Source organism: Ovis aries, chromosome 9 (genome assembly GCF_016772045.2).
Source record: "Ovis aries strain OAR_USU_Benz2616 breed Rambouillet chromosome 9, ARS-UI_Ramb_v3.0, whole genome shotgun sequence".
In the NCBI taxonomy this organism is placed as follows: domain Eukaryota; kingdom Metazoa; phylum Chordata; class Mammalia; order Artiodactyla; family Bovidae; genus Ovis; species Ovis aries.
The window spans coordinates 32842913-32870743 of record NC_056062.1 but is presented as its reverse complement, the minus strand read 5'-3'; the positions used below and the strand labels follow the sequence as shown (position 1 = coordinate 32870743).

Below are 27831 nucleotides of genomic sequence, written 5' to 3'. Positions count from 1 at the left end.
CAAAACTAAATGTGAATTTTCCAGTATTTTTGCTGCTGTGGAGTAGAAGACGTATATCTGAGGACCCAGACATTAAACACAGCCACAGGGCCCTGCTTTGGCCCAGTCCACACCATCACAGTATCTGAAAGCCAAATGTCCATTTCCTTCAGAGTCCCTATAGCACACGCCACTTAGATGCACTACCTTTTGAAAAACCGATCTATTAATTTAAATTACATAAATTCAGTTCTATTAACTTCACCCTAAAGTTTTAAGGTACTAACAAAGTACATCATGTTTGAGGGTTTCTTTAAATGAAAGATGCAAAGTAATGTCTTTCTGCGGTTCCCTACACTCCTGTTCCTGAGTCCAGGACACAAAGGTCAACAGCAGAAGTTCAGAAGGTAACGAATTGTGGGAGCCTGTTGAACTGGAGAAGCAAGGACACAGGATTTAATTTACCTCAGTGCTTGAAGAAGGAGGGAGAGAAGACGGCAGAGGTGAAAGATCCAACATTCCCATGAATCCTGGGAGCCAGCTGCGTCCCGCTTTCCCAGCACTGGTCTGGTCCCTGATGCCTGTTTCCTCGGCTCGGTCCAGAGGACAGAACTTTTGAAAGAAAGAGCAAATACAACAGAGAAGATTATTTTTACATCAGTTCTTTGAAGGAGTCTCAGTACTGCTCATTTCTCTTCTGATCTTTAAATGAGTCATTTTTTTTTTAATTTCAGTTTCATTGAGGTACAATTGACACAACTATAAAATATGGAAAGTGTACACTGTGGTGATCTGATACACGTGTGCACCGTGAAAGGATTTCCCACACATAGTTAACCAACATCCGTCTCCTCACATTTATCGTCATGTGTCAGAACATTTAAGCTCTTCTCTCTTAGCAAATTTCGGTGATACAAACAGTGATCAACAGTTGTCACCACATTTTATATTCAATCTTCAGAAATTATCCTGCCTGTAAGCTGGAAATTTATACCCTCTACCAGCCTCTCCCTGTTCCCCTGGTCCCTGGCAACCGCCACTCTAGCTCTGTTTCTATGATAAACTCAAGTCTAAGATGGAAAGAAAATAACCCACAAAATGTAAACAACTTAAATGCTCGTCTTAAGACAAAGTATCTACAAGAAGCAGTTATATTCAGAGACTTTGTTATTAATAAAATAGAAAATTCTGTCTACTAATAATAAACTACTCCAACTTTATGTGTTTTTTTTACAACCAGCCTTTATCTGATACTCCAACCCCTGTAAATTTGGGATGGGCTGGTAAATGCAATCCATCAACTAAAACTAAATTTTAATAATGTAAATGTCTCATTGTGTTTAGAAGTGGTAGAAGCAGAATTTGAACCTGGATCTCATTCCCCAGCCTTTCCTGATTCCAACAGAACCAGTTGCCTTTCTTAGTTGACATGTTGAAACAAATGATATACTCAAGTTACAGCACTTAAACTGTGCATTTCCTTGGTGCACTGCCCTGAGATACTGATGGGTTACCCTGGGGAACCTGGTGGGTTACCCTGGGGAACCTAGTAGGTTACCCGGGGACCCTGTTAGCCCTTGGTCCCTGCCCAGCTCAGCCCCACCGAGCGCCTGCCCACCAGGCATGGAGAGTCCATGTCCTCACCCTGCTGCTCTCAGAGTAAAACTTTCTCCAGGCACATTCTTACCTCCCAGCACCAGTAAAGACCTACTGGCACACAACCGTCTAAAGTAAATCAAGATCAACTGAAAGGCACTTTTAATGCTTATTGTCAGCTTTACATCTTCCCAATATTGTATATGAAATATATTGTAAAAAATTAAAAATAGAACTACCATATGATCCAGCAATCCCACTTCTGGGCATATATCTGGAGAAAACCATTATTCAGGAATATACAGGCGCCCCATTGCTCAGTGCAGCGCTATTTACAATAGCCAAGACATGGAAACAACGTAAATCTCCACTGACAGATGAATGGATAAAGACGACGTGGTGCATACATACAACAGAATACTACTCAACCGTAAAAAGGAAATAATTTCATTTGCAGCAACATGGATGGACCTAGAGATGATCATACTAAGGGAAGTAAGTCAGACAGAGAAAGTCAAATATCATATGACATCACTCATATGTGGAATATAAAAAAAGTTACAAATGACCTGATTTACAAAACAGAAATCTAGTCTTAGGTGTAGAAAACAAACTTAGGGTTAACCAAAGGGGGGAAGGGATAAGTTGGGAGACTGAGATTGACATAAACACACTACTGTATACAAAATAGATGACTAATAAGGGCCTACTCTATAGCACAGAGAACACTATTCAATATTCTGTAATAATTTATATGGGGAAAGAATCTAAAAGAGTGAACTATGTATATGTGTAACCGATTCACTTTGCTGTACAGCAGAAACTAACACAACATTGTATATCAACTATATGCCAATAATAAATAATACAAACATACATAAATACTCATTTACAAGCAAGAAAAAAAGGAAATGTGTTGAAAATCTGGGGTGCAAAATTAGTAATAAATCACTGTACAAATGGACATGAGGCTACTGATTGGCTTAATATGAAATTAGCTGTATTAAATTAACTAAATTAAAATGTTCACTGCTGTGGACACAGTGACAATATGTGAAATGACAGGATGGATGCTGACTTTCCAGCCAAGTCAATGGCAATAAATGATGGCAAAACATTCCCAAAAGTGGGAGGAAAAATGCCTTGTCCTCAAGGCAGTTTGTACAAGTTTGCAAAAATAGTTCCAGGGTATCTGCCTGGGGGGTACCTGAAATAGAAAATACCAGAAAGTGTACAGTTTTCAAAACACTTTTTTATATGCAAAGAATTCATGGCTTAATATTATTGAAAATGTATACAGAATTCAAACCTCATCAAAATGAGTTTGTAGGATTGTTCAAATTGCTGCATAGCCCTAAAGAAAGAAATGAATCAGGTTATAAAGAGCTCACTAAAGCTTCTACCAGGGTACTGCAATAAGCAGGATGATGGATCAGACAGCTGACACACACAGTCAGAGTTGCGAATAACCCCAAAGTCATAACACCTGGAGTAAGTCTGAGGTTCAGGGCCATGCAACATCTTTACAATTCAAAAGGGCGCGCACACACACGTCTCCTTCCTGGCATTTTTATACAAATTCACATACAATCCTGAATATGCATTATTTTTCCTAACCTTCTGACAGATATAGAAGAGAAGAAACAATTTTAAGAATTTATGAAACTTTTTGAAACATCATCTATAAGCTGATTAAAAGGTTACAGCTGAAGAAGGCACATCAGGAAAAAACTTAGTTATGGGGCCTATTAAAACCCCTACTAAACTTGGCCTCTCTGTATGTAGAAAGATACTTTTAAACACTGACTGCTAAAGTGATGGCAGAATTATTGAATAATGACGTACAAATTGTCATTTTTATTAGCGGTGGCCTTTCAGTTTCATACTTTCCACATTGTTTTTGTTTGGCAATAAAGAGAATCCTGACACTGATAAGTCTGAAAACGTTTAGAACTTGAATTGCATTATCTCTGGAATGGAATGTCACCTCCTGAGGGCATTTCTTTGCAGGTGAGCAGACAGCCTCTGGGTGTGATGGGCTAAGTGTGTCAGTCACGTGCTGGGCCCCGGGCCCTGTGCTGGTCACTGCACCTCCCCAGCCCCGCAGCCGAGGAAGCTTCCGCCGCGGCCCCGCCTTCCCGAGACAGAAGATCCGTCACAGCCCCAGCGTCTCTGCAGAGGAGTGGGCCGAACACATACAGCGGGAACCGCTGGCCGCGCGGAGCCTTGCGCACTGGGCGGACAAGGCCGAGGCCAGAACCCAGTCTGAGGGGGAGTCTGAAGTCCAGACTACTCTCTGGGTCAATGTAGGCCTTTTCAATACACGCCCCAAGGGTAGAACTGACGACTATTAGAACAAAATCAGGGAGTCAGTATTCTACACAGCGGGTAGCGACCTGAGAGAGTCAAGATCGGGCAGGTCAGGTGTGCACAGTCCAGAAGGCCGCCGCGCAGGCTACACCATAGCACGCGGCTATGGATACACTGCCATTTTCTAGAGTTATTAACAATTATTTTTAAATCTTAAAAAAAATCCATGTGTCTTTGAAAACATATATACATATTTTTCTGTCCTTTGAGTAGAAACGTTTGTGTAAAATTCGTTTTAGGCCTTGATTCTGACGTGCTTATTTCTTTCCTTGGTTTGCCTCAAGAATTACCCCCTGACAAGTCCCTTTCTGATAACACTGCTGGTTCTCATCTAAATAACTAATTTAAATAAAAATAATGATAAATAACTGGTTCTCATTTAAATAACGAAAGTGACCAAGCCAAAGGCCAGCACACATGATGGAGAGAGATGAGGGAGGGACTCCTCTGTCACAGTGCCTGACCTGTGGCTTCAAAATGAGAAACAAGTTTTGAAGTAAGAATCTTCCCAGAAGGGTGCAAATACTATTCAACGCCCATCAACAACCTACACACTTCACAGAATCCCCCATTTATTGAGAACTTTCTCCCACCCTGAACTAAACCTCAGAGAAACACACTGGGCCTTCTTAGGAATAAGCCCAAAGCCTGAGGTCCCAGGAGCTATGAAATTAAAAGCAAATAAATAAAATTGAATAAATACATAATATGTTGAGCAACCTGGCTGAGCCTTAAACAACTTTTCCTTGTATGAAACTTTCAGAAAGCAACTGCTCTGAAGTCGATGTGAGTGTATGCCCTATGGGTTGTGCTGTGATATTTTAACCAAGATACAGGGAATGGTGACTGCAGCCACTGACAAGGTCTCCGGGCTGTTCCTTCTACTCAGGCACGCACACACACACACATACACACAAACACACACATGAACGCGTGTTCATGCATACACCCACACATAAATGCATGCACGTAATGCAGGCACACACATGCACACACACGTACACTCATTGTATTTATTTTTTTAATGTATTTAGACATTGATGAGAATTTAGAAGCATCTCTCCTGCTCCTCTTGTTTTTGAGACTCTGATGCATATTTTAAATCTACAATGAGCACTATTTAGTCTCAGCAGGCAGAGACCCACAGGGACTGGAGGCCCTCCCTGCAGACCTAAGACAGGGAGGAATGACAGATAAAATACAACTTCATCCAAACCCTTCCCCAGAACAGATGCTGAAAGCCAAACCAGAACTGCTTTGAAGAGCATAAGAAGAGAAAACTGGGTTAACTCTGGGTTTTGCTGCTTTTAAATGAGGGTTAGTCTGCAGAGTCTGCACTTCTGAGCCCCTATAATAACTAGATGCTACAAGAGAAATGCCAGGCCCACCCCCAAGCACACATTAATTGAGTGCCTACTGCATACCAGGGACAAGTCAACCAACCAGCACTTCCTCGGGGATCACTAAGATGGGCAATGCTCAGAATACAGGTGGGATAAAGTGCAGTATTCTGCCTAGAATGCAGAGTCAGGAAATAGTCTTCTCCACGTTTCCCACGCTTTCTAGTTTTCTCTCTGCCAGAAAGGCATCCTACAGCTTGGCATTCTTCTTGGAGAAATCTGTGACCACATTTATAAACAAGTAGCTATTTGTCATGAAGGAGCTTCTGTGTGGGGATCCATGGACAGACAGTGCGCCATCCACAAACCTCGAAGACCATGAGGGAAACAGAGATCCTGCAGGGTTGGGAGACCCGGCCAGGTCCTACACCCATGCCCACGCTGCCTGGCTACTAGCGGACCAGAGGACAAGCCTATGTTTGGAACAGCTGAGTGTCCCAGGACCTGGCCAGGCATCTGAAGGCCATTCCAATATAGGGAGCAAGTTGTCCCACTGGCCGAAAGCCATCCCTTCTGTCAAATGATAATTAAGCAACAAATTAAATAATGTAACAAAAAAAACCTACCTGGACAGTGCAGATCCACAAAATAACCCCTGTCTAGAGTGGGGCTTCTGAAAGTGAAGTCAGTTCTCTTTTTAAATGCTCTTCAGACCCCAGGCCTGCACTCATTGGCCCCATGAGGCTGTTAATTAACAACTGTGACACTCACTCTCTTGCCTAAACTGAGCTGTCAACCTGCTCACCCAAGAAGCTGCTACAGGACCAAACGTAAGGCATGACCTCGACTGAGAACAGTCCTTTTGACATCAAGCCCCTCCTGGTCCTCCTCGTCTCAGGTGACACTTCAGGCTCCACAGTCCTTCACATGGCCACCACTTAGACCAGAAACAGCTCAGCACCCACACTGGCCACTGAGTGCAGATCAGGGTAGCTCCTAGAAACAGAAATTTGTCTCCTAAGAGAAAGACACATCACCCCCTCGACTCCCTCTGGACCTGCCAACTCAGCATGAATGTTGTCACATGGATGCTGAGAAAGATCAGAGAGAAGGAGGCAGCCTGATGCTGATACACCTGCAGTATCAGAGGAACTGACCTCTGAAATTCTCACTGTATGATGGTCGAATCAAGGGTTCACTTGCAGGTGAGAGCTCCCTAGTGACTCAGAAAACATAGTGTTCCTTCTGCCACGGTCCCTACAGATGAGTCTGAGAGTCCTCCAAAAGCAGGAATCGAAAGCCTGGCAACAGTCAGAGTACCATATTTTAGCTACATGCAAATATTTGTTTTGAAATAAGTGTCAATTCACATGGCTCAGAAAGTAAAGAATCTGCCTGAAATGCAGGAGGCCTGGGTTCAATCCCTGGGTCAGGAAGATCCCCTGGAGAAGGAAATGGCAACTCATTCCAGTATTCTTGCCCGGGAAACCCCATGGACAGAGGAGCCAGGTGGGATGACAAAAAGGTGGACACGACTGAGTGACTAACACTTTCACTTTTTCATAGGTCCTTTAAACTTGATTTTAGAATTCCAGTGGAAATATACTCCTTGGTATACCCCTCCAGGGGTGGGTGCATAGAGATCCCTGCCATCACCAGGACTGATGTCACGTGTAGAAAACCTACATCACTTTGTACCCCCTTTTCTTCCATCACCCAAAAAAATTATTGGCTTAAATATTTCTTCTCACGTATAACGCTGTATCCAGAAGCTTCATAAGTTTTGCTTAGACTGTCAGACACCATTTGGAGAACTCAACAAGAGAAGGAAAACACACTGCATTCTCACATTTTCTCTCTTTCCGCTCATCCTGCCTGCTCCCCAGCCTTCTGGGACTCGGATGACTCAGCATTGGCCCCTCCAGCTGGGCTCCCTCTGGGCCATTTGCTGGTGTGGATGGGTTTGGGCAGGATCAGTTTATCGTCTAAAAGCTCTCTGTCCTGCGAGGCTCCCTTCCCTGGTCCTCAACCACGTTTTAGCTTCTGGATTATTCCGGCCCAGGTCTGGGGCATGAGACAGAGAGAAACCAGGAACCCCTGCCCTGCTCTGTGTTGTTCTCAGGGGCCTCTCGGTTCCTGTCCACCTGCCTGCCTCCACTGTCAGACTCTCACTTTATGTATTAGACTTTTGATGCCCACTGATTTCAGTTGTGCTTCATGGAGGAACAGGAAAAGTGCGTCTAATTCATCCTCCTGAAAGAGGAAACGCCTCCGTCTCTGTCCGGTCACTGCGGAGGGGAAGGGGGGTTGCTTTTGCTTTTTGATTGTTTGGTTTAGTTGTTTTGCAAACAAGAATCATGGCATTTTTGAGACGTAAAGACAATATTTTCTCCATTTCAGAATGAATTCACAGTTTTCTGAATGAAGCAGAGAAGCATCATAATAACAAGCTATGAGAATTCAACCCAATGATCGGAACCAGGCCAAGGTCCTGGGAGCCCTGTGCAGACCCTGGGTGAACCAGGACACACAGGCCTCCAGGCACCCTGGGGAGGAAGAGGAATGTGGACAGTCCTCCCACCCACCGCCCTCGCTTTGGGTTCTGCTTCCACAGGCCTCTGGTTCAGAAGAACAGCCAGCAGCCAGGCCAGCTGCTCTGCGCCCGCTGCCCAGAGAGCCATCGGGGACGCAGAGGTCCAGAGGCCAGGCTGTGAGTCCACTCAGGGAAGAGCGACAGAGCCTGTCTTCCCTGCTCTGGGCTCGTCCCGCTCCAGGCTCCCAAGCCTGCAGCTCAGCTCCCAGCCGAGCAGGAGGGGCCTGGCAGCAGGCCGTGGCAGCAGGAACTCCCCTTGCAGACAGCCAGTCTGCGGCCAGTGGCCCACAGAAGGCCACTCTGTTCCCGGCCACCGGCAGCATCCCCACTGCACAGGCCGCGAAGGGGGAGGCTCTGAAAGGAGTGTTTTTTTTCCCTAGAATACACAGCACTCTTATTTCCTTGGGGGTGCAGCAAAAAAAACGGGCCAGGACCAGATCGGCAAATGCTGGGGAGTCGGCAAGGACATTTATCTCCAGCGCTGGGGCGCGGGACGGGTCGCCGGGAGGCACTTGGAATGCTTCAGTAAATCATCGTGAAACATGAAAATAAGAAAGCATTTGCTAAACGTGTCTGGGAGAAGGCTTTCATGCCTCTGCTTTTTCCTACCAACTGCTGCTCCTAGGAGAGTCGACGGGGCTGCTGGAATCCAACAGAAATTGGGTATTTGTTTGAGGTGGGAGGGGAAGAAAGCAGTCTATGCCTAGAGTCTTGATTTACACAGGTTTCTGAGGTCACAGAAAATTCAGCTGGTAAATCCATGTGTGTATGTTATAGGAAGTGTAAAAAAAAAAAAAAAAAACAATAAAAAAACCAAGCAGGAATATATCTCCTGGATGTGGATGTGTGCATTCTTACCAAAAGGTCTATTGAAAGGTACCATATCATTTGCTTTCCCTTTCATTAAAATATAAGAATTGGTTTCCTTAAAAATCTGTGAAAAGAAGCCACATTCTTTTATGAAGCAGGCTCGTGAGCAATGTTGCACCAGCGTGGACACTGGAAGCCCAAGGCCTTCAGGAGACACACACTGGGGCTCAGCTCCCTTCTTGGCAGGCAAAGCATCCTGGTTTGTTCTGAGCAGGAGGTGGAACCACATGAAAGCAGGAACCCCTTCCAGCCTAGAAGCCATCCCTTCATGATGCTGGCCCATGTTTCCTCGAGCCCCTGACCCAGCCTGACAGCCACTTTCTCCAGGAGCCTGTCTGCAGCCCAGGCTATGGGCTTCCCCGTGCTGTCTGTGCCCCCACTTTCCATCAGGGGCTGAATCGAGTCCCCTGCACACTTGGGGCTGAAGTCCTGACCCCAGGACCTCAGTGAGAGATACACTTGGAGAGAGGCCTTTAAAGAGGTGGTTGAGGTACAAGAAGGTCCCGTATGAATGGTGTCTTCATAAGAAGAAGAGATTCAGACCCAGACACATAGACGGAGATGGTGTGACAACAAAGGAGATGGTCACAGGAGAAATCTGCCCTCCAACTCTTTATCTCCAACTCCCAACTCCAGGACCATGAGAAGATGCATGTCTGTGACACTTGTTACAGGCATCCTGGCAAAGAAACAGCCTCTCACACTCCGTGACATCCAGCTCCCAGCCTCAGGCAAAGGAAGACGCAAAGCTGGCTTGTTGGTGACCCAGTTTGCTGTTATATAATACATAATAACGTAAATCTTCATGACCCAGATAATCACGATGGTGTGATCACTCACCTAGAGCCAGACATCTTGGAACGTGAAGTCAAGTGGGCCTTAGGAAGCATCACTACGAACAAAGCTAGTGGAGGTGATGGAATTCCAGTTGAGCTATTTCAAATCCTGAAAGATGATGCTGTCAAAGTGCTGCATTCAATATGCCAGCAAATTTGGAAAACTCACCAGTGGCCACAGGACTGGAAAAGGTCAGTTTTCATTCCAGTCCCAAAGAAAGGCAATGCCAAAGAATGCTCAAACTACCACACAATTGCACTCGTCTCACATGCTAGTAAAGCAATGCTCAAAATTCTCCAAGCCAGGCTTCAGCAGTACATGAACCATGAACTCCCTGATGTTCAAGCTGGTTTTAGAAAAGGCAGAGGAACCAGAGATCAAATTGCCAACATCTGCTGGATCATTGAAAAAGCAAGAGAGTTCCAGAAAAACATCTATTTCTGCTTTCTTGACTATGCCAAAGCCTTTGACTGTGTGGATCACAATAAACTGTGGAAAATTCTGAGAGAGATGCGAATACCAGACCACCTGACCTGCCTCTTGAGAAACCTATATGCAGGTCAGGAAGCAACATTTAGAACTGGACATGGAACAACAGACTGGTTCCAAATAGGAAAAGGAGTATGTCAAGGCTGTATATTGTCACCCTGCTTATTTAACTTCTATGCAGAGTACATCATGAGAAACGTTGGGCTGGAAGAAGCACAAGCTGGAATCAAAATTGCCGGGAGAAGTATCAATAACCTCAGTTATGCAGATGACACCACTCTTACGGCAGAAAGTGAAGAACTAAAAAGCCTCTTGATAAAAGTGAAAGTGGAGAGTGAAAAAGTTGGCTTAAAGCTCAACATTCAGAAAACTAAGATCATGGCACCTGGTCCCATCACTTCATGGGAAATAGATGGGGAAACAGTGGAAAAGTGCCAGACTTTATTTGGGGGGGGGCTCCAAAATCACTGCAGATGGTGACTGTAGCCGTGAAACTAAAAAAAGCTTACTCCTTGGAAGAAAAGTTATGAACAACCTAGATAGCATATTCAAAAGCAGAGACATTACTTTGCCAACAAAGGTCCATCTAGTCAAGGCTATGGTTTTTCCAGTGGTCATGAGTGGATGTGAGAGTTGGACTGTGAAGAAAGCTGAGCACCGAAGAATTGATGCTTTTGAACTGTGGTGTTGGAGAAGACTCTTGAGAGTCCCTTGGACTGCAAGGAGATCCAACCAGTCCATTCTGAAGGAGATCATCCCTGGGATTTCTTTGGAAGGAATGATGCTGAAGCTGAAACTGCAGTACTTTGGCCACCTCATGTGAAGAGCTGACTCATTGGGAAAGACTCTGATGCTGGGAGGGACTGGGGGCAGGAGGAGAAGGGGACGACAGAGGATGAGATGGCTGGATGGCATCACTGACTCAATGGATGTGAGTCTGAGTGAACTCCGGGAGTTGGTGATGGACAGGGAGGCCTGGCGTGCTGGGATTCATGGGGTTGCAAAGAGTCGGACACAACTGAGAGACTGAACTGAACTGAACTGAATAACATAAATATATGTAATGACATATGTAGTATATACAATACATATAGATTAGATAAATTAATACAGTGACGTCTCGTGTAACATAATTGATGTATAATTTTATGTAATGTATATAATATGTTATATTTATGTAATACATTATAATACATTATGTAATATAACACTATGCATCATATAGCATGATATACACAGAAGAAATATAAGGGTGAAAAAGAGAGTTGCAATTTTATGCAAACTAAAAAAATGTACTGAGTTCTAAAAACATTCTGTAAGTAAGATGCTTATAAAACATTTAAAATAAAAACTAAAAGTCTAGCAGCCTTCCATTGGACTTTTGCTCCCAGGAAGATGTAATAGACAAGTTTTTCCCTTTCTTCCTGTTAGCACAAATAAAAGCAATAAACAGTATGTCTAACACAAGCACAGAGGCAGGAAGGAGAAGGCAGGTAGCTAGAGAACAAAGTCACAGGGCCGGTAGGTGGATTTAAAAAAGAAAAGTCCCTGAAAGAAAGGAGGAAGAAAGTGTATGGAAAACTATTGAATGAAATAATAACTCAAAAATCTTCAAATCTGGCAAAGGACATAATCCTACAGATTCAAGAAGCTGAGAAAATCCCAAACAGGATAAACCCTAAAACATCCTTTCCAAGAAACATCCTAGTCACATTACTAACATGTGAGGGCAAAGAAAAAATCTGGAAAATAGGAGGAGAAAAGAACATTCTTTCTCTAGGGGAAAAACAACTTGAATGAGAGTGAAGTTCTCTCCAGAAATTAGAGTCCACAATGTTTTTTAAGATGTAATAGAAAAGAACTATCAATCCAGAATCCTATGCTGATAAAACACCCTTCAAGAATGAAGGGAATTCAAGACTTTCTCAGATAAAGAAAATAGCGCTGCTTGCAGAACTGACCCAACAGAGGGCTAAGTGAAGTTCTCTAGACAGAAAGGCATGTCTGACAGGAGACTCGGAGCAGCAGGAAATGAGAACAATGGAAAGAGTAAAAATATGTATCTAGACAATGCATGTCCTTCTCCTACGGAGTTTTCCAAGTTACTCTTGATGATTAAAACAAGAATTATAACACTTTCTGGCATGACTCTAAAAATACATAAAGAAAATACATAAGACAATTGTATTTTAAACAAGGTTATAAACGGGATGTAAAACAAGGTAGTCTCCAAACTTTATTCAAACTGGAAAATACTCACATCAGTAGTCTGTGACTAAAACAACAGTAATAACAACTAGAAAGAGAGAAAGTGTTACATTTAAAGACACTAAGATAAATCTAAATGAAACTCAAAAGATGTGTTCAACTAACCCAGAGAAAGCCAGGAAGAAAAGACACAAAGAAAAGAAAACAATAAATAAATAGATAGAAAAGAAAAATGAAAGGGTAGGTTTAAGCCATAGCAATTAATAATTGTATTAAGTGAAAAGTCATCACTTGAAAGACAACAGTTGGCCCAGGGGATTGAAAATTATGACACAATTATAAATTATGACAAGCTATATAGTAAAGATGCATCCTGCAAACATTCATCCAAGGAGAGGAGCTATGAACATCCATATTCCTATCAGCTAATGGAGACTTCAGAGCAAAGAGAAGCACAGCGGCAGAGAGGAACGGTGCATTATGGTGAAAGGTCAGGCCACCAAGAAGAACCATCAGGAATGTGTATGTGCCCAGCCACAGAGTTGCATAAGTTATAAAACAAACCATGATAGAGCCAAGAGGGGAGACGGCAAGCCCACAACTCTATGCAGAGATGCCACGACCCCTCTCTCTGCACTTGATGGACAGTTACTCAGAAAACCACCAACCACGTGGAAGGACTCAGTGGCACCATCAGCCAACAGGATCTAGTCAACACATCAGGAGACACCATACCCTGGTCAGAAAACAAAACCAACAAGTTTAACAGAATTAAAATCATACAGAATGCTTCCTGCTCATAACGGAGTCAAAATAGGAACCAAAAATGGGAAGATACTTCTTTGAAACTAATGGGTGTCCTTTTAAATAGTCCATGGGTCAAAGAGGAATTCTTGGGAGAAAGAAAGTGTCCATTGAACTGAATGAAAATGAAAATGGTCCATATTGAAATGTGTGGTATGTGGCTAAAGCAGTGCCAGGAGGGCCATTCATAGCACTAGTTGTTTATATCAGAAAAGAGGGAAATCCCCACATCAGGGATCTAGGCTTCCCACTCAAGCACCTAGAAAAGTAAACACGAAACAAACAGAAGGAGGGGAAAGCCCAGAAACCATTGAAGTTAGAAGCATAAGAACAGTAAAGAAAATCCATGAAACAAGAAGCTTTTTCTTTGAAAAGATCAACAACACTGACCAACCTCTAAAAAGACTTACAGGGAAAAAAAAGAGAGAAGGTACGAGTTTCCACTATCAGGGCATGAAGTGGGGATGTTACTACAGAACCTGCAGTCATCAAAATGGTAATAAGAAAGTGACATGGGCAAGTCTACACACGAGAAAGTGACAGCCTAGATGAGTGGACCAATTCCTTGAAAAGCACAGACTACCACAACTTACCCATTATGACACATGGAATTTGAATAGCCTTTTAACTATTTGGGAAATCCAATTTGTTACTAAAAACATCCCACAAAGGTAATCTCTAGGCACAGAGCATTTCCCTGAAGAATGCTACCAAACCTTGTAGAAAAATTAACATTAACTGTTTAAACTCTATTCTGGAAAATAGAAGAACCAAGTTACACCCCAGGCAGAATGAACAGCCGTGTCTGAGCTCCTGCCAGGGACCAAGAAGACACAGGCTTTCTGAGCCACAGCTTTAGGCAGGGCTATGCTAGGCCTTTCAAGTAGCTGACAGAATCACAGGGTTTATGAGAAAGCAGATGCAGAAGAAAATAGTTAATATAAAATCTGCAAAGCATTCCAAAGTGAGTATATAAAGGATGCCATGGGAACAGGGGCGGGGGTAAGATGTAAAATAGAAACATTTTGGATTATAATAAACTTTAAAGTGCTTTGTTGTCAGATGTTTTGAGGAATTGCACATGTATTTAATAATAATCTGACCATTAGAAGGTTGGAGGATATTAATGAAAGACCAAGTCTGTGTTGTAATTAGCACACTGATTTGCATGTAAAGCATAGCTGAGCACAGAAACGTGTCTGTGTAGCCACAAGCCCTGGGTGTGTTATCAATTTATCAATTTTAAGCAAATAATTCGCCGTGTGTTTAGAAATTTAAATTGTAGCTTCATAGGATGTATGACATGGGACAGCCTGAGTGCATGAGGTTCTGCTATAAACACTAGTGAATTTTTGATCTGTTTGAAAAAAGAAGACTCCTTCCAACGAAGTGAGGTCAAGTGTAAAACATCAGATACAATGTGATAAAGAGCACAAAGTAATCAAATTCCTCATGTACCCTCACAAATAGATGTTTACTTTTCAGATTCTGGTCTTCGCCTTAAACTTCTCTGGCAGGAAGAAGTCTGCTTGACAAGGCGTATAATAACATAAACTGAATCTGCACTCAGCTGAGGCGTCCAGGCCTATGCAGAGCAGCCTCGTCGTTCCTGGGCTCCCCTCGCAGCATCCATGTCTGCTGGGAACTCTCGGCCGAGGGGCCTGCAGGGGCCGCATTCTCCACCCAGAGAGCACTGTCCACATCCATCTTCCAGGGGAAATAGCTGTCCAGGGGCCGCGAGCCGATAAGAAGTGGCAAGTGACAGATGAGGCACCAGCACCGGCGGACAAATGGCCCCTGGGGACAGGAGAGCCTACGAAACGGCAACTGCAGTTCAGCCAGCCATTGCAGGCCCGCCAGAAACATCACACGAGTGTGCACTGCACTCACACACGAGCACAGACACAGAAACAGCCGCCAGGGCGCTAGGAAAGCACACTCTGAAGTGGCGCTCACCCTTCGCTCCAGCATGAAAATGGCAACTGACCCTCGAGTCCCTCCAGCACAGCTCTGAGAGGAGAACGGGACCTGCCTCCCTGGGCCCACCTGGGCTCAGACGCTCCAGGACAGGCAGGATGCGAAGAGTGGCGTCCGGCGCACGGTCAGTCCTCAGTGACTGCAGCTGACCCTCAAAAGCAAGATGAGATGCCCCGTTGCCACCTTTCGGGTGCCTACCCTCCACCTCCAGCTTTCTACCTGTCACAACACGCTTCCCTCATTATAAATGCTGCCAAACTCCAATGCTGTCAAGCTCACAGTCTTCATCCTTAACTGGCTTGTTAGGCCCTCGGCTGTGTTTCCAGATGCTCAACGCCCTGGATTCCACCCCTAGGAGAAGAAGGGCTGGAATGGGAAGGGGTGGAACTCCCATCCCGCTGGTCTCTGTCCCGGCCCTGGGCACCCACATCTGGGCCGCATAGGGCAGGATCCAGCAGCAAGGCTCACGGGCAGCAGGGCCCGCTCACCACCTCGGCTCCTCCTGGAAAAGCACCAGCTATTTTTGAAACAAAGTACTTCCTTGAGCCCGAGAAAGTCCATATTAGTAAAAGCACGGGGACTGCCTCCCGGCCCTTCCTCTGGCTCTCTCTCCCGGTTATTTTTAGCAGTTCCTTTCTCCACACCAGCCATGGAGAGAGAGGAAGCAAGCGTGTCCCTAGGGCGACGCTGTGACCTCATGGCTCCCCGGCCATGGGGTCCCCGCGAGGCTCAGGCTCCAAGCCGTGTGTGCCACCCTGGGAGTCACTGGACGGCTCAGGCCTCAGTCCTCTCCCCACAGAGCGGTTCTGCATCACGGCCACAGAGAAGGGACCTCAGCCCAGTGCCTGGGAGTTCTGGACACAGCCCTGGAGTGAGAGGCAGCCTCAGCTCAGCTTGCCCCGTTACATAAGAGTCTCCCAGAGATCCATCTCCAACCATTCTCAGAGGTTTCCTGATACTCTTGGCTGAGACCCCCGGAAGTACATCCCACAGAACCGCTGGAGGCCACAGGCTGCCTCCTGCCTCCCGCTGTCCCACAGAGCCATGTCCCCCAGAAAGAGATGCTACTTCTCTTTCCCTGAGTCACGCTGCAGCGGACCTGCTGTGACAGGGGATTGGGGCTGGAGGAGGAGCAGCCTCGAAGCAGTGTCCACCCCAGCTCTTCCCACAGGACGAGGCTGAGCCTCCTTCCTGGGGGAGAAGAAGTCACCTCCCCTGGAGGCAGCACCAGCCAAGAGCAAGGCCACCTCGCACCCTCAGGGCCACCATCATCACTTCCCAGGAGACCCACAGAGGATACTGAGCCAAGCTGAGCCCAGATCACCAAGCACAGACCTGGGAACAGACAGCTGGCCATGGTTCTCAGCCACAGAGACTGGTCTAGGTGTCCATGGACACAGCTGATTCAGCCTGGCGGCAGCCCAGACCTCCAAACAGCTTCCCCCGGGTACTCGGGCCTCAGGTGTCTGCTCCCCTCCCTGCGGTGCCCTCACATGCCTTCACCTGGTCCTGGGAGGCCTCTCCCCTGACCCTGGCCCTGTGATGCCGTTCAGGCTCTACATGTGGCCCTCTGACTCATGGCTGGTGTCCAGCAGGTCCTAGAATACCACCCGCCCACTGCATGGGCAGAGACCAGTAACACCTGCCAGGTTCAGACTGACATGGTTGCTTCCCTCGGAGCCGGGATGGGCTCCCAGCCATGCGTGGCTCCGCTCCATGGGACCCCTCAGACCTGAGCCCCCATCATGTGAATTTCCCTCCACCCACAGAACTGGGTCCAGGGCAGGAAGCCTGTCCACCCCAGCTCCTGGAAAAGGACATGTGACTCCCAGGATATCTTATGTCGCAGTTCCTGAGGTGGCACAAACCCACCCACAGGGGAGACCAAGGCCAAGGTCTGGCAAAAGCAGCCCCGTGCCTGGCTGCAAGCCTGTCGCCATGGGGAGGTGGCGAAAAGAACTGGCCCCAGGAGGGAGCCCCTTAAGAGATGGGCAGATTTCCCAGGAACAGTTATTGAGGAACTTGAATCAAAAAAAAAAGGAATTAAAAAAAAAAAAAGGAAACTGATGTCGTAGAGAACAGACTTAGGGACACAGGTTGGGGGAGAGGAAGGAGAGAGTGAGATGACTGGAGGGAGAAGCATGGAAGCAAACGCACCACCATATATAAAACAGATAAACAATGGAAATTTGCCGCACGACCCAGGGAATACAAGCTGAGGCTCTGTGACCACCTAGAGGGGTGGGAAAGGGTAGGAGGTGGATCAAAAGGGAGGGGAAATATGTACATCTATGGTTAATTCATGTTGATGTATGACAGAAATGAAAACAACACCGTAAAGCAATTATCCTTCAATTAAAAATAAATTTATTTTAAAAAAAAACAAACTGATGTCCAAACTAACAGTACAAAGGAGAGAAGAGTGTGTGCACGCAGAGCTTTATGGGATGTCCCCTGGGCTCAGCTGAGCCATGAAGGAGTCAGTCCACACCACACGGGGCCAGCAGAGGGGTCTAAGCCTCCGATCTTGCATCCAGCAGGAGAGAGCTGGGGAGAATGTAATGGATGTGGGCAGTCCTGGTTCAGGTCCAGCCTGCCCTCTGATTGGCTGGTTGGTTCATCCTCCTGGTCATGGGCTTCTTCCCTGAGAAGATCAGGAAATGCCCTGAGGCCACTGCCGAGGATGCAATGAAGTAATGACTGAGAGGTCAAGTGAGCCCAGCTCAGGCACTCAGGAACCTGTGCTTCTCTGAGTGAGCCAAGGAGAAAACTACATGTAGGCATTTTGTGACCATCGTAGAGACATTTGGACTATTTCACAGCTCCCTTCTTTCCAACGCTGCTGCAAATGTAAACACTTCTATCTGACACCCTCACACAGATCAGCAAGCTCTGAAGGCTGTGGCCTCGGGGAGAAAGGATCAGGGCCCCATCCAAGCAGCTCACTGGGTCCCGAAGGTGGCCCAGCAATCAGGGCAGCAGGAGTGGGGGACCAGCCAGGCTCAGCACACCGCCCACATGGGAGGGAAGCCAGGTCCCCCATAAGAGTAAGACAGTAGGGGAGCCACAGCTGGCAGAGAGGATGCCCCTTCATGAGATGCCCCCTGACATCCTCATCAAAGAGGATCTTTTCAGCAAGCGTTGAATACTTGAAAATGCTTCAGAGTATATCTGTCTATATGGAACTCACAGTCCTCCTCCTAGAGCAGGACTCAGCTCACACCAGACCTTCTGCAGAGTCGGGCCCTGGACCACACTCAGGGCATCACCAAGGGCATCTCCATGTCCCCTTCCGGCATGGCATTTCTCCACCTCCCAGAGCTTTGCTCACGATCCAGAATCAGGGAAATGAACCATTTTTAAATATAAATAAGGACTGACTCATTTATATTTCCCATCAATTAATTACATCAATTCCCAGGTTATGTGGACACACACACACAATGAGAAACATCCATGGTTCAAACAAGACTTTGAAGCAGAGACATTTAAGAACTTGGTTTCCAGAATAAGAAGAAACACTTCGGAACCGAATCAAAGCTCTGCAACTGGGCTCGATTTTTGTATAAATGCAAGGTTCGCAGAGCACTGAGGAGAGGCCATACCTAAGTTCTCAGACTTGATGAGAAATGGCAGGATCCCCAGTGAATGCAGGGGTTCTTAGCCAAACCCTGAGAACCCCATACCAACCATCCTTCCATCAACCCCAAGGAGACTTAACCTGGCTCCCTCTCTTTTGACTGAGATTTCTGCCTCCTCTCGTCTCCCAAGTTCCTGCTGGTCCCACCCCATCCCTAACCCAGAAGAAGCTACACTCCCAGCCACAAAAGCCAGCTTCTCAAATGAGGCATTGCCTTCTACAGAAAACCAACCCATCAGCCCATAGAGATTATAAAACAAGGCTGCTTAGCCGATGAGCTGCTTAGCCGATGATCTAGGCTGTTTCTCCCAAGTCATCAAGAGCGGTTGTCCCGTTAACCGCATCCTCTAAGATCAGGGTTAGTCACACTTTGCTTCATAGGTTCCCAGGTCTGAACTGAATGGACGTGCTTCAGGGGACTCCAAAGAAGCACTAGAGTCGTGAAGTTTCATTGACAGGAATTCCCCTGGTTGGAGACTCCGGGGGAAAATAAATAGAAGCAACAGCGGGCTGGGTCCCTGAACCCCTTGCATACAATGAGTCCTGAACAACCACTTGAGATGCTTAGATCGTCCAGGTTTAGAACCTGATCCTGGAATCAGGAAATGATTTCACCAGGGATGAACCAAAAAGAAGGAGGTATCTGATTCTTTCTAAGCTCTCCCTGAAGGAAGTACATTCGAATGTGTAAAATCCATATCTTATTAAAGGAAAGAATCCACTGACTCTGACCTTCCACATGTAAGCAATCTGTGCTCTTTCTACTCAGTATAAAACCCAGGGTGGGATGTAAAAGAGAAAGTGAAGGTTCTGCTGATCTTGAGGCTGAAACCCACCGAGTCCTGAAACTTGATGATGAACAGCAGGAAAATTTTAGGAAGCTAATTATCTACAAACTCGAACCCGACACTGACGTGTCGAATGATGTCATCATAACTGAAGCGTTGGCGGGACTCTTCATTGTTTAACTGGGTCTCTCCTCAGCACAGGACATGACATCACCTCATGGAACACAATATGGTTCAAGGCAGGCAGATGCTCAGAAACAATAGGCAAGGAAAAAATACAGAAAGCCTGCTTTCAAAGCTCCAAGGATGTCACTGCAAGGGGCACGTGGATTTAAGCGAAAAAAAAAAAAAAAAGTGAAGGGAATGTGATGTGCTTTTCGGAAACATTATGAAGAGTATCCTTCTTGCCCGGGGAGAAAACACTTCCTCTGGCTAACACAGGAAGGAAGGGTAGGCGGACACCCTGGCAGCCAAGGGGAAGAGGTGACAATTCAGAAGGTTCCCTCAGGACCAGTTCTGTTTTCTGTTTGAAGGGGGTGATGAGGCTGCATGCTGAGGTGTGACACCCGCAGAGTGCCCAGAGGAACAAAGGAAAATAGCGATGGCTCTCCCGCATCACCCGGAAGATCAACTTCCCCACCCCGAGTTGTTATATTAGAATGAGCTTTTGTTGTTGTTTAGGTGATGACGTGTGTTCCAAGGCAGGCTCTTAAAACCATGTGCTCTCCTTTTTGTAGAACAGTCACATGTGTGTCCCAAGACCAGTGTTCAGAGAAGTGGGGGAAAACACAGGACCCCTTCATTCATCTGCTGTATGCGTTTATCTGCTTTCAGAACATCACGGGCATTGCCCTTAACATGGATTAGATTATCTGGTTTTGACCGAACTAACTGTGAAAAAAAGGACGAGTAGGTTAAAGTCATTTCTTCACAGAAACACTGATTTGAGGGTAATGGTAACAGGAAAGGCATAAGCCCATGAGAAGGGCACAGCGCCGCTTCAGCCCCTGCCCACGGGGCTCTGCCATCGAGAGAAGGACGGCAGGATGATCTCGTCAGATCTGCAGAAAGATGGCCACAAACGAATGTATTCTTTGATCTATGAGATTACAAATGAATCGTTGGAGAGGAAGCTGCAACTAAGAGTGCACTGTGGTTGAAAATACGAACTAATGACAACACAAACCGTAAGACAATTAAAAATAAGCATGTAGAACAGGGAGAGTAAATTGTAAAAATCTTTACAATTTTTAAGGTATTTAAGGTTGGGTATACTCAACGTAGTACTTTACAAACTTTTTTTTAACTTGAGAAATATCTGTAAATCTCTCTTGGGCTCTCTCACTTCACAGGAAGAGGGAAAAAAAAAAAAAACAACAGCCAAACAGTTGGGGAAACTCTTGCTCTTCCTGGAGACAACATGTCGAGATTATAAACCATTCATTCTTCAGCACGCACAACTGGACGGTGCACATGAACAACTATGTATGTTCCCTTAAACAGTGGAGCATATCCCCTTCCTATCGGGGATTGGCTGCACTATTTTGCTGGACGGTATGTATTGTTCAGAGTAGGTGATCTGCAACACAAGACCCCAAGTTTCAGGGTGGAAGAGCATTGAAGACCTTCTTACTCAATGTCCACAGAAGGCGTGTCTGTCCTCCAAAGATCAACCTCGGACCCCCAGGCTCCAGACACATGTTCCGCCCCACCCACCCGGTGCAGCACACATCCTCTGCCTCCAGAGTCAGGAGGGATGTGCTGTGGCCAGGCTCGTCAGCCCCTCCCACTTCTGCCCACGTCCCTCTGACCAAGGCCTGGCAATGTGGTCCCATCTTGATGCAAAGCACTGAGAAGGGTGGTCCCCCCACAGAAGCAGGAGGGCCACTAAGGGTGTGCTTTGAACCATCACAATGCATCTCAACACTTCTAAACCTACACTGTTTGATCAATTGTATTTCAAGAACAAAATGCTGTGAGTCTCTCAGTAACAAAAATGTCAGAGAAGTATGTTCTCACATAAAAGGAAGTAGTAATTAAAAAAAAAACATTACATTGAAGATAAAATGTGAAGCTGTGAAACTTCAACCACAGTGAAAAAACAAAACAAATCCTCCTGAGTAATGCTCTAGAGACAACAGCAGGCCATTAAGTGGGTCATTTGTGGGCAAAGTACTTTAGTGACGAAGTTAATTCAAGGAGAACAAAGTCTGTAATGTAGGTAATTTTATAAAGCAGTGACTTACAATGCTACTTGACAATAATTCACAAGAAGGAGGGCAGGGGATAAAGGTGGACCTTCTGTGCGTCAGTGATGCTCACTGTTCAGAGCACTTTGGAGCAAACAAACGCCGTGAGCGTCCAGGATGAGCAAGATCACTTATTTTCCTCAAAGACAGGCATTCTGGATTTGCCGGCATTTTCTGTCATGTGCGGCTCACCCAACACGTGCTCTTGACCCTGCCGGTGAGGGACGGGTGGATGAGCAGTACAAGCTCAACAACACACAGATGACAAACACGCTCAGGAAATTTGGAATAGATAACTTCCTACTCTGACGTAGGCCATCTGTGAGAAACCTACAGCAAAGAGCACGTGGGATGTGAGACAATGGCACCTTTCCTCCGACACGGGAGGCAGAGCAAGGGTCACTCTCACCACTCCTCCTCACAGCACACTGGAAGGGCGAAAGCAGGCCTGCCTGCTGCCCCCTGTGCTGGAGGGATGTGCCCAGTGTTGATTTTAAAAGGCATGCAGACTGGAAAACAAGACGTAAAAATGCCCCTATTTGTAGAGAGCATGATCATCAATGCAGAAAAACTTAAATAATCTACAAAAAATTCTAGTAGAAGAATATATGAGTCTAGCATGGTTACAGCATACAAGGTCAGTATACAATTATCAGGTATATTGTATGTACTATCAAAGAACAACTGCAATATTAAACATTGCCTTTATATTAGCATCAAAAATACTTACGAATACATGTAACAATAGGTGCTCGGATGTGTACATATAACACCTCAGAACAATGCTGAGAGAAACTAATGAAGACCTAAATAGAAAGACCTACCATGTCCGTGAGGGACTGGGGGCAAGAGGAGAAGGGGACTACAGAGGATGAGATGGCTGGATGGTATCACCGACTCAATGGATATGAGTTTGAGTAAGCCCCGGGAGTTGGTGATGAACAGGGAGCCCTGGCCTGCTGCGATTCATGGGGTCGCAAAGAGTCAGACACGACTGACTGACTGAACTGAACTAAACTGAACTGAACTGAACCATGTCCATGGATCAGAAAAACTGACACCGTTAAGACATCAGTTCAGTTCAGTTCAATCACTCAGTCATGTCCAACTCTTTGCGACCCCATGAACTGCAGCACACCAAGCCTCCCTGTCCATCACCAACTCCTGGAGTTCACTCAAACTCACGTCCATCGAGTCAGTGATGCCATCCAGCCATCTCATCCTCTGTCGGCCCCTTCTCCTCCTGCCCCCAATCCCTCCCAGCATCAAAGTCTTTTCCAATGAGTCAACTCTTCACATGAGGTGGCCAAAGTACTGGAGTTTCAGCTTTAGCATCATTCCTTCCAATGAACACCCAGGACTGGTCTCCTTCATAATGGACTGGTTGGATCACCTTGCAGTCCAAGGGACTCGCAAGAGTCTTCTCCAACACTACAGTTCAAAAGCATCAATTCTTTGGTGCTCAGCTTTCATCACAGTCCAACTCTCACATCCATACATGACCACTGGAAAAACCATAGCCTTGGCTAGATGGACCTTTGTTGGCAAAGTAATGTCTCTGCTTTTTAATATGCTGTCCAGGTTGGTCATAACTTTCCTTCCAAGGAGTAAGCTTTTTTTAATTTCATGGCTGCAGTCACCATCTGCAGTGATTTTGGAGCCCCCCAAAATAAAGTCTGACACTATTTCCACTGTTTCTCCCTCTATTTCCCATGAAGTGATGGGGCCAGATGCCATGATCTTCGTTTTCTGAATGTTGAGCTTTAAGCCAACTTTTTCACTCTCCTCTTTCATTTTCATCAAGAGGCTTTTTAGTTCCTCTTCACTTTCTGCCATAAGGGTGCTGTCATCTGCATATCTGAGGTTATTGATATTTCTCCCTGCAATCTTGATTCCAGCTTGTGCTTTTTTCAGCCCAGCGTTTCTCATGATGTACTCTGCATAATTTCTGTATAGATGTGATGCAATCACAATCACAATCTTAGCAGGATTTTGTGGGGGGGTCCTAACAAGCTGATTTTAAGGCATGCAACCCTCATGGCACAAGGTGGACGTGTATGGCACAATTTTAAGGCACAAGTGTGGATGTGAGAGTTGGACTATAAAGAAAGCTGAGTGCTGAAGAATCGATGCTTTTGAACTGTGGTGTTGAAGAAGACTCTTGAGAGTCCCTTGGACTGCAAGGAGCTCAAACTAGTCAATCCTAAAGGAAATTAGTCCTGAATTTTATCCAAAATCACTGCAGATGGTGATTGCAGCCATGAAATTAAAAGATGCTTACTCCTTGGAAGGAAAGTTATGACCAATCTAGATAGCATATTAAAAAGCAGAGACATTACTTTGCCAACAAAGGTCCATCTAGCCAAGGCTATGGTTTTTCCAGTAGTCATGTATGGATGTGAGAGTTGGACTGTGAAGAAAGCTGAGCACCAAAGAATTGATGCTTTTGAACTGTACTGTTGGAGAAGACTCTTAGAGTCCCTTGGACTGCAAGGAGATCCAACCAGTTCATCCTAAAGGAGACCAGTCCCGGGTCTTCATTGGAAGGACTGATGCTAAGGCTGAAACTCCAGTACTTTGGCCACCTCATGTGAAGAGTTGACTCACTGGAAAAGACTTTGATGCTGGGAGGGATTGGGGGCAGGAGGAGAAGGGGCCGACAGAGGATGAGATGGCTGGATGGCATCACTGACTTGATGGACATGAGTTTGCGTAAGCTCCGGGAGTTGGTGATGGACAGGGAGGCCTGGTATGCTGTGATTCGTGGGGTCGCAAAGAGTCGGACATGACTGAGCAACTGAGCTGAACTGAACTGAACTGGTTTATTGGAAGGACTGATGCTGAAGCTGAAACTCCAATACTTTGGTCACCTGATGTGAAGAACTGACTCATTGGAAAAGACCCTGATGCTAGGAAAGATTGAAAGCAGGAGAGGGGGATGACAGAGGATGAGATGGTTGGATGCTATTACCAACTCAATGGACATGAGTTTGAGCAAGCTCCGGGAGTTGATGATGGACAGGGAGGCCTGGGGTGCTCCAGTCCATGGGGTCATAAAGAGCCAGATACGACTGACTGACTGAACTGAATTGATGCCACCCTCAGTAAACCTCAGGCATTTGGCCTCCCCACCACTCACTTGCTTAAGATTCCAAAAAGTTACCAGAAATGTGTTAATAGCAGTGAGTGTTGAGTATGTATTTCAGGAAAATGTCTTCCTCACTCCCCAGCCCTTTAATGTCCCTTCTTGGCATTCTCCAGGATAGGCGCTGCCGAGGAAGGGCTCCAGGCTCCACCTGCTCAGGAACTCCCAGTTCCCTCTCCCTAAGTGTGGACCACGGAGCATGGGCTGTGCTACGAACTGCAGAAGGGTGACAGCGGACAGACACAGGGATTCAGAGATAAAACAGACACAAATATGGGGGGAAAGCAGGATCATGTGATTCACATTCCAGTGGGTAGACATATCAGAGAGCCATCACTCACTGTGGGAAGTGCTGGAACAGAATGGTCTCCAGGCAGATAACGATTTACTCACCTCTCTGAAGAGCTGTCCTGGGGGACAGGGGGAAGGACATGTGGGAGTCCTGGAGTGGGGAGACAGCTCCATGCTGTCAGAGGGCTGTGGGGAGCAGAAGGGGGGAGAGAAAGTGGTTAGAGATGGTCACCTGTCTAAAAGGTTGGCCACAGTCCCCCCAAAACTTCTCAGCACTCTCCCTACAACCTAAAACTGGTACAACTGGATATAAATTATGTAGATAAGTAACCTCTATATTTTCCTTTCATTAAAGTAATTTCATAGTAGATTTGCAATATACTTGGAAATCGATTCTGTGACGTCATCTCCCACAGTTTCCAAATGCCTCCATTATAAAAGGTCCACATTAAGTGAAATACTGTCATCAGTTTGACATTCAAGCTCTTTATCATGGCAAAACTTCAGTTAATTGTGAGTCTAAGAGGAGGCTGTTTTGCACACAAAATTAAAGGAAACACTCATAATCACTCTAATACACCATTGTATCCACAAAAGTATCCATCCCAAAGCTGTTCGAACTCTGGACAGTCCATTGGCTATTTCTTACACAGCACAGAGTGAGCCCAGTTTTTGATTATTCTATTACTGATTGACTTGATATGAGGTAACTGTTCAGGCTTAATTGCTTCACTCAGAAAAAGCCCTTGGGACGCAGTCCCGCATCTCTTTCACACAAGCAACTAAACCTAAGAACAGAAATTACAACCAGTCTCAAAACACACTCAGCAGACTCCATCAGGCCCACAGCTTGTTCTAAGGTATAAAAATACTAAGTTCAAAAAGGCACAAGAATGTAGAGAATGCTCTGAAGCTGGCCAACATGTGGACAAAACATACCTCTGATAAATACCTGCTTTCCCTGAGAAAGGTTTGCAAGACTGTACGGGTGTGAGGCCAGTTCCACAACCCACCCTCTGAGATACTAGGGAGATGCTATGACACGCTTGTAAAGTTCTGGCTAAAGGAATAACACAGAAGAAAGACCTGGGAGCGAGGGTGGGAGCAGGACGCCTCACCATGGTTTCTTGGCAGGTTCGGGATTTCTGCTGGTAGGACAGCTCTGACTCCTAATCAGGCTTCTGTCATACTGCCTTCCAGCGGCTCTTCCACTTTGAGGGAACATGGATGGTGGGACCTAGGCCTGAAAGCTGTGAAGGAAGAATTGATCTGCTCCCCAAAGGTGCTTAAGAAGCTTCCGGCACATGAAGTGTGCAGAGATGCGTGGACACATCAGATGGGCCAGCAGGGTGTCTGTTCAGCACACCTGGTAGACACAAGAGGGGCCAGCAGCTTCTCCTATTAACCACTACCACTCTTTCAGCTGCTTGTCTCTACGATGAGCACCCCAACAATCTCTATGGACTAAGTATTTGCCATATCTGACATCTGACAAGTCCCTAAGGTCTCACAGTGAATGTATCCGAATACATCCACCCCTATTCATTCCCTACAATCCTATTAGAAATGCCACACCTGCCCGACAAGACTATGCATAGGAATACCAGTTAGCCATTAACTGGAAAACTCACAATCACTATCATTTCATATTAGTTACTGTTCTCAAGGAATCTGCTTCAGGATAACACAGTGCCTGCCTTCCTCAAGCATCCTTGACTCTGGATTCAAACAGCATCCCAGTCTTCCATTCCATAACAAATGAAAAAAGAAAACAGAATCAGAGACCTGATTTGGAATCGTTACTCATGGTCGGTAGAATTTTTCTGCTTTCCATTTCACAATGATAGTACACACACTATAAAATAATTCATATTAAAAAGAATTACTGCTTCTGAAGTGAAACAAGTGACATGTTGGAGAATATTGTACAACCTTTTCCTTCTGGCTGAACTAACCCTTGTTACTGTCTTAATTCAAACACGGTGTCTTATCTGTGTTAAAAGCAGAAACTTCTCTCAGAGTAAAGATGTAAAAATTAGCCTTTGTTTGCAGTCAAAAAACTTGTCTTTCAAATAAGTAAAAGATTCATTTTGCTGGGATATTCTTCCAGAAAAGCAAATTCAGGTTGTACCCCAGAGCCACTGTCCTTTGTCAGCATGTCTTTATTTGGAAGGTTGACTCTATCCAGCTTAAAAAATTGCTAGGGGGTTTTCCCCATATTCGACTGACAGCCTCCGCGCCTACCTCAAGAATGAGCAGGGAAGGGAAAAAAATAAATAATTATTACAAGTTCCTCTTGCTCTCAGTAACATCATCAAAACCTTGAAGATATCTTGCTGCAGACTCCCTTCTGGCATCAGAGCAAAAGGACTGGCAACCTGAGAGCAAGCCCCTCACCCTCCCTTCCTGCACAGCTGTCGTCCGGATCCACGCCTGCTCATTCCTGCATCCCCCAGGTTCCCAGACCTCCCTGAGGACCTGGCGTCACGCTCACCACCCAAGACATCCCCGCACGGAGCGCAAAACAAAATTCAGACCTTGACTTACGGTGCAGCACAGCAAAGGGGTTGTGAATCCGAGCCAGACACACCTGGATGGTCACTCGCCGATGTCACAGTCGGAAAGCGGTCGGAGGGCGCCTGGCCCGATGCCCAG

General features: G+C 45.8%; 1 long non-coding RNA gene across 1 annotated transcript; it reads right to left on the bottom strand.

Annotated features, from left to right (window-relative positions):
- Nucleotides 1-255: 255 nt before the first annotated feature.
- On the bottom strand, nucleotides 256-27802 carry LOC105616018 (uncharacterized). Its single transcript, XR_006060827.1, has 3 exons — nucleotides 27714-27802; nucleotides 25279-25362; nucleotides 256-591 (listed from the first exon to the last, which is right to left on the bottom strand). It is a non-coding gene; the product is annotated as an uncharacterized LOC105616018 (long non-coding RNA).
- Between the last annotated feature and the right edge of the window lie 29 nt (nucleotides 27803-27831).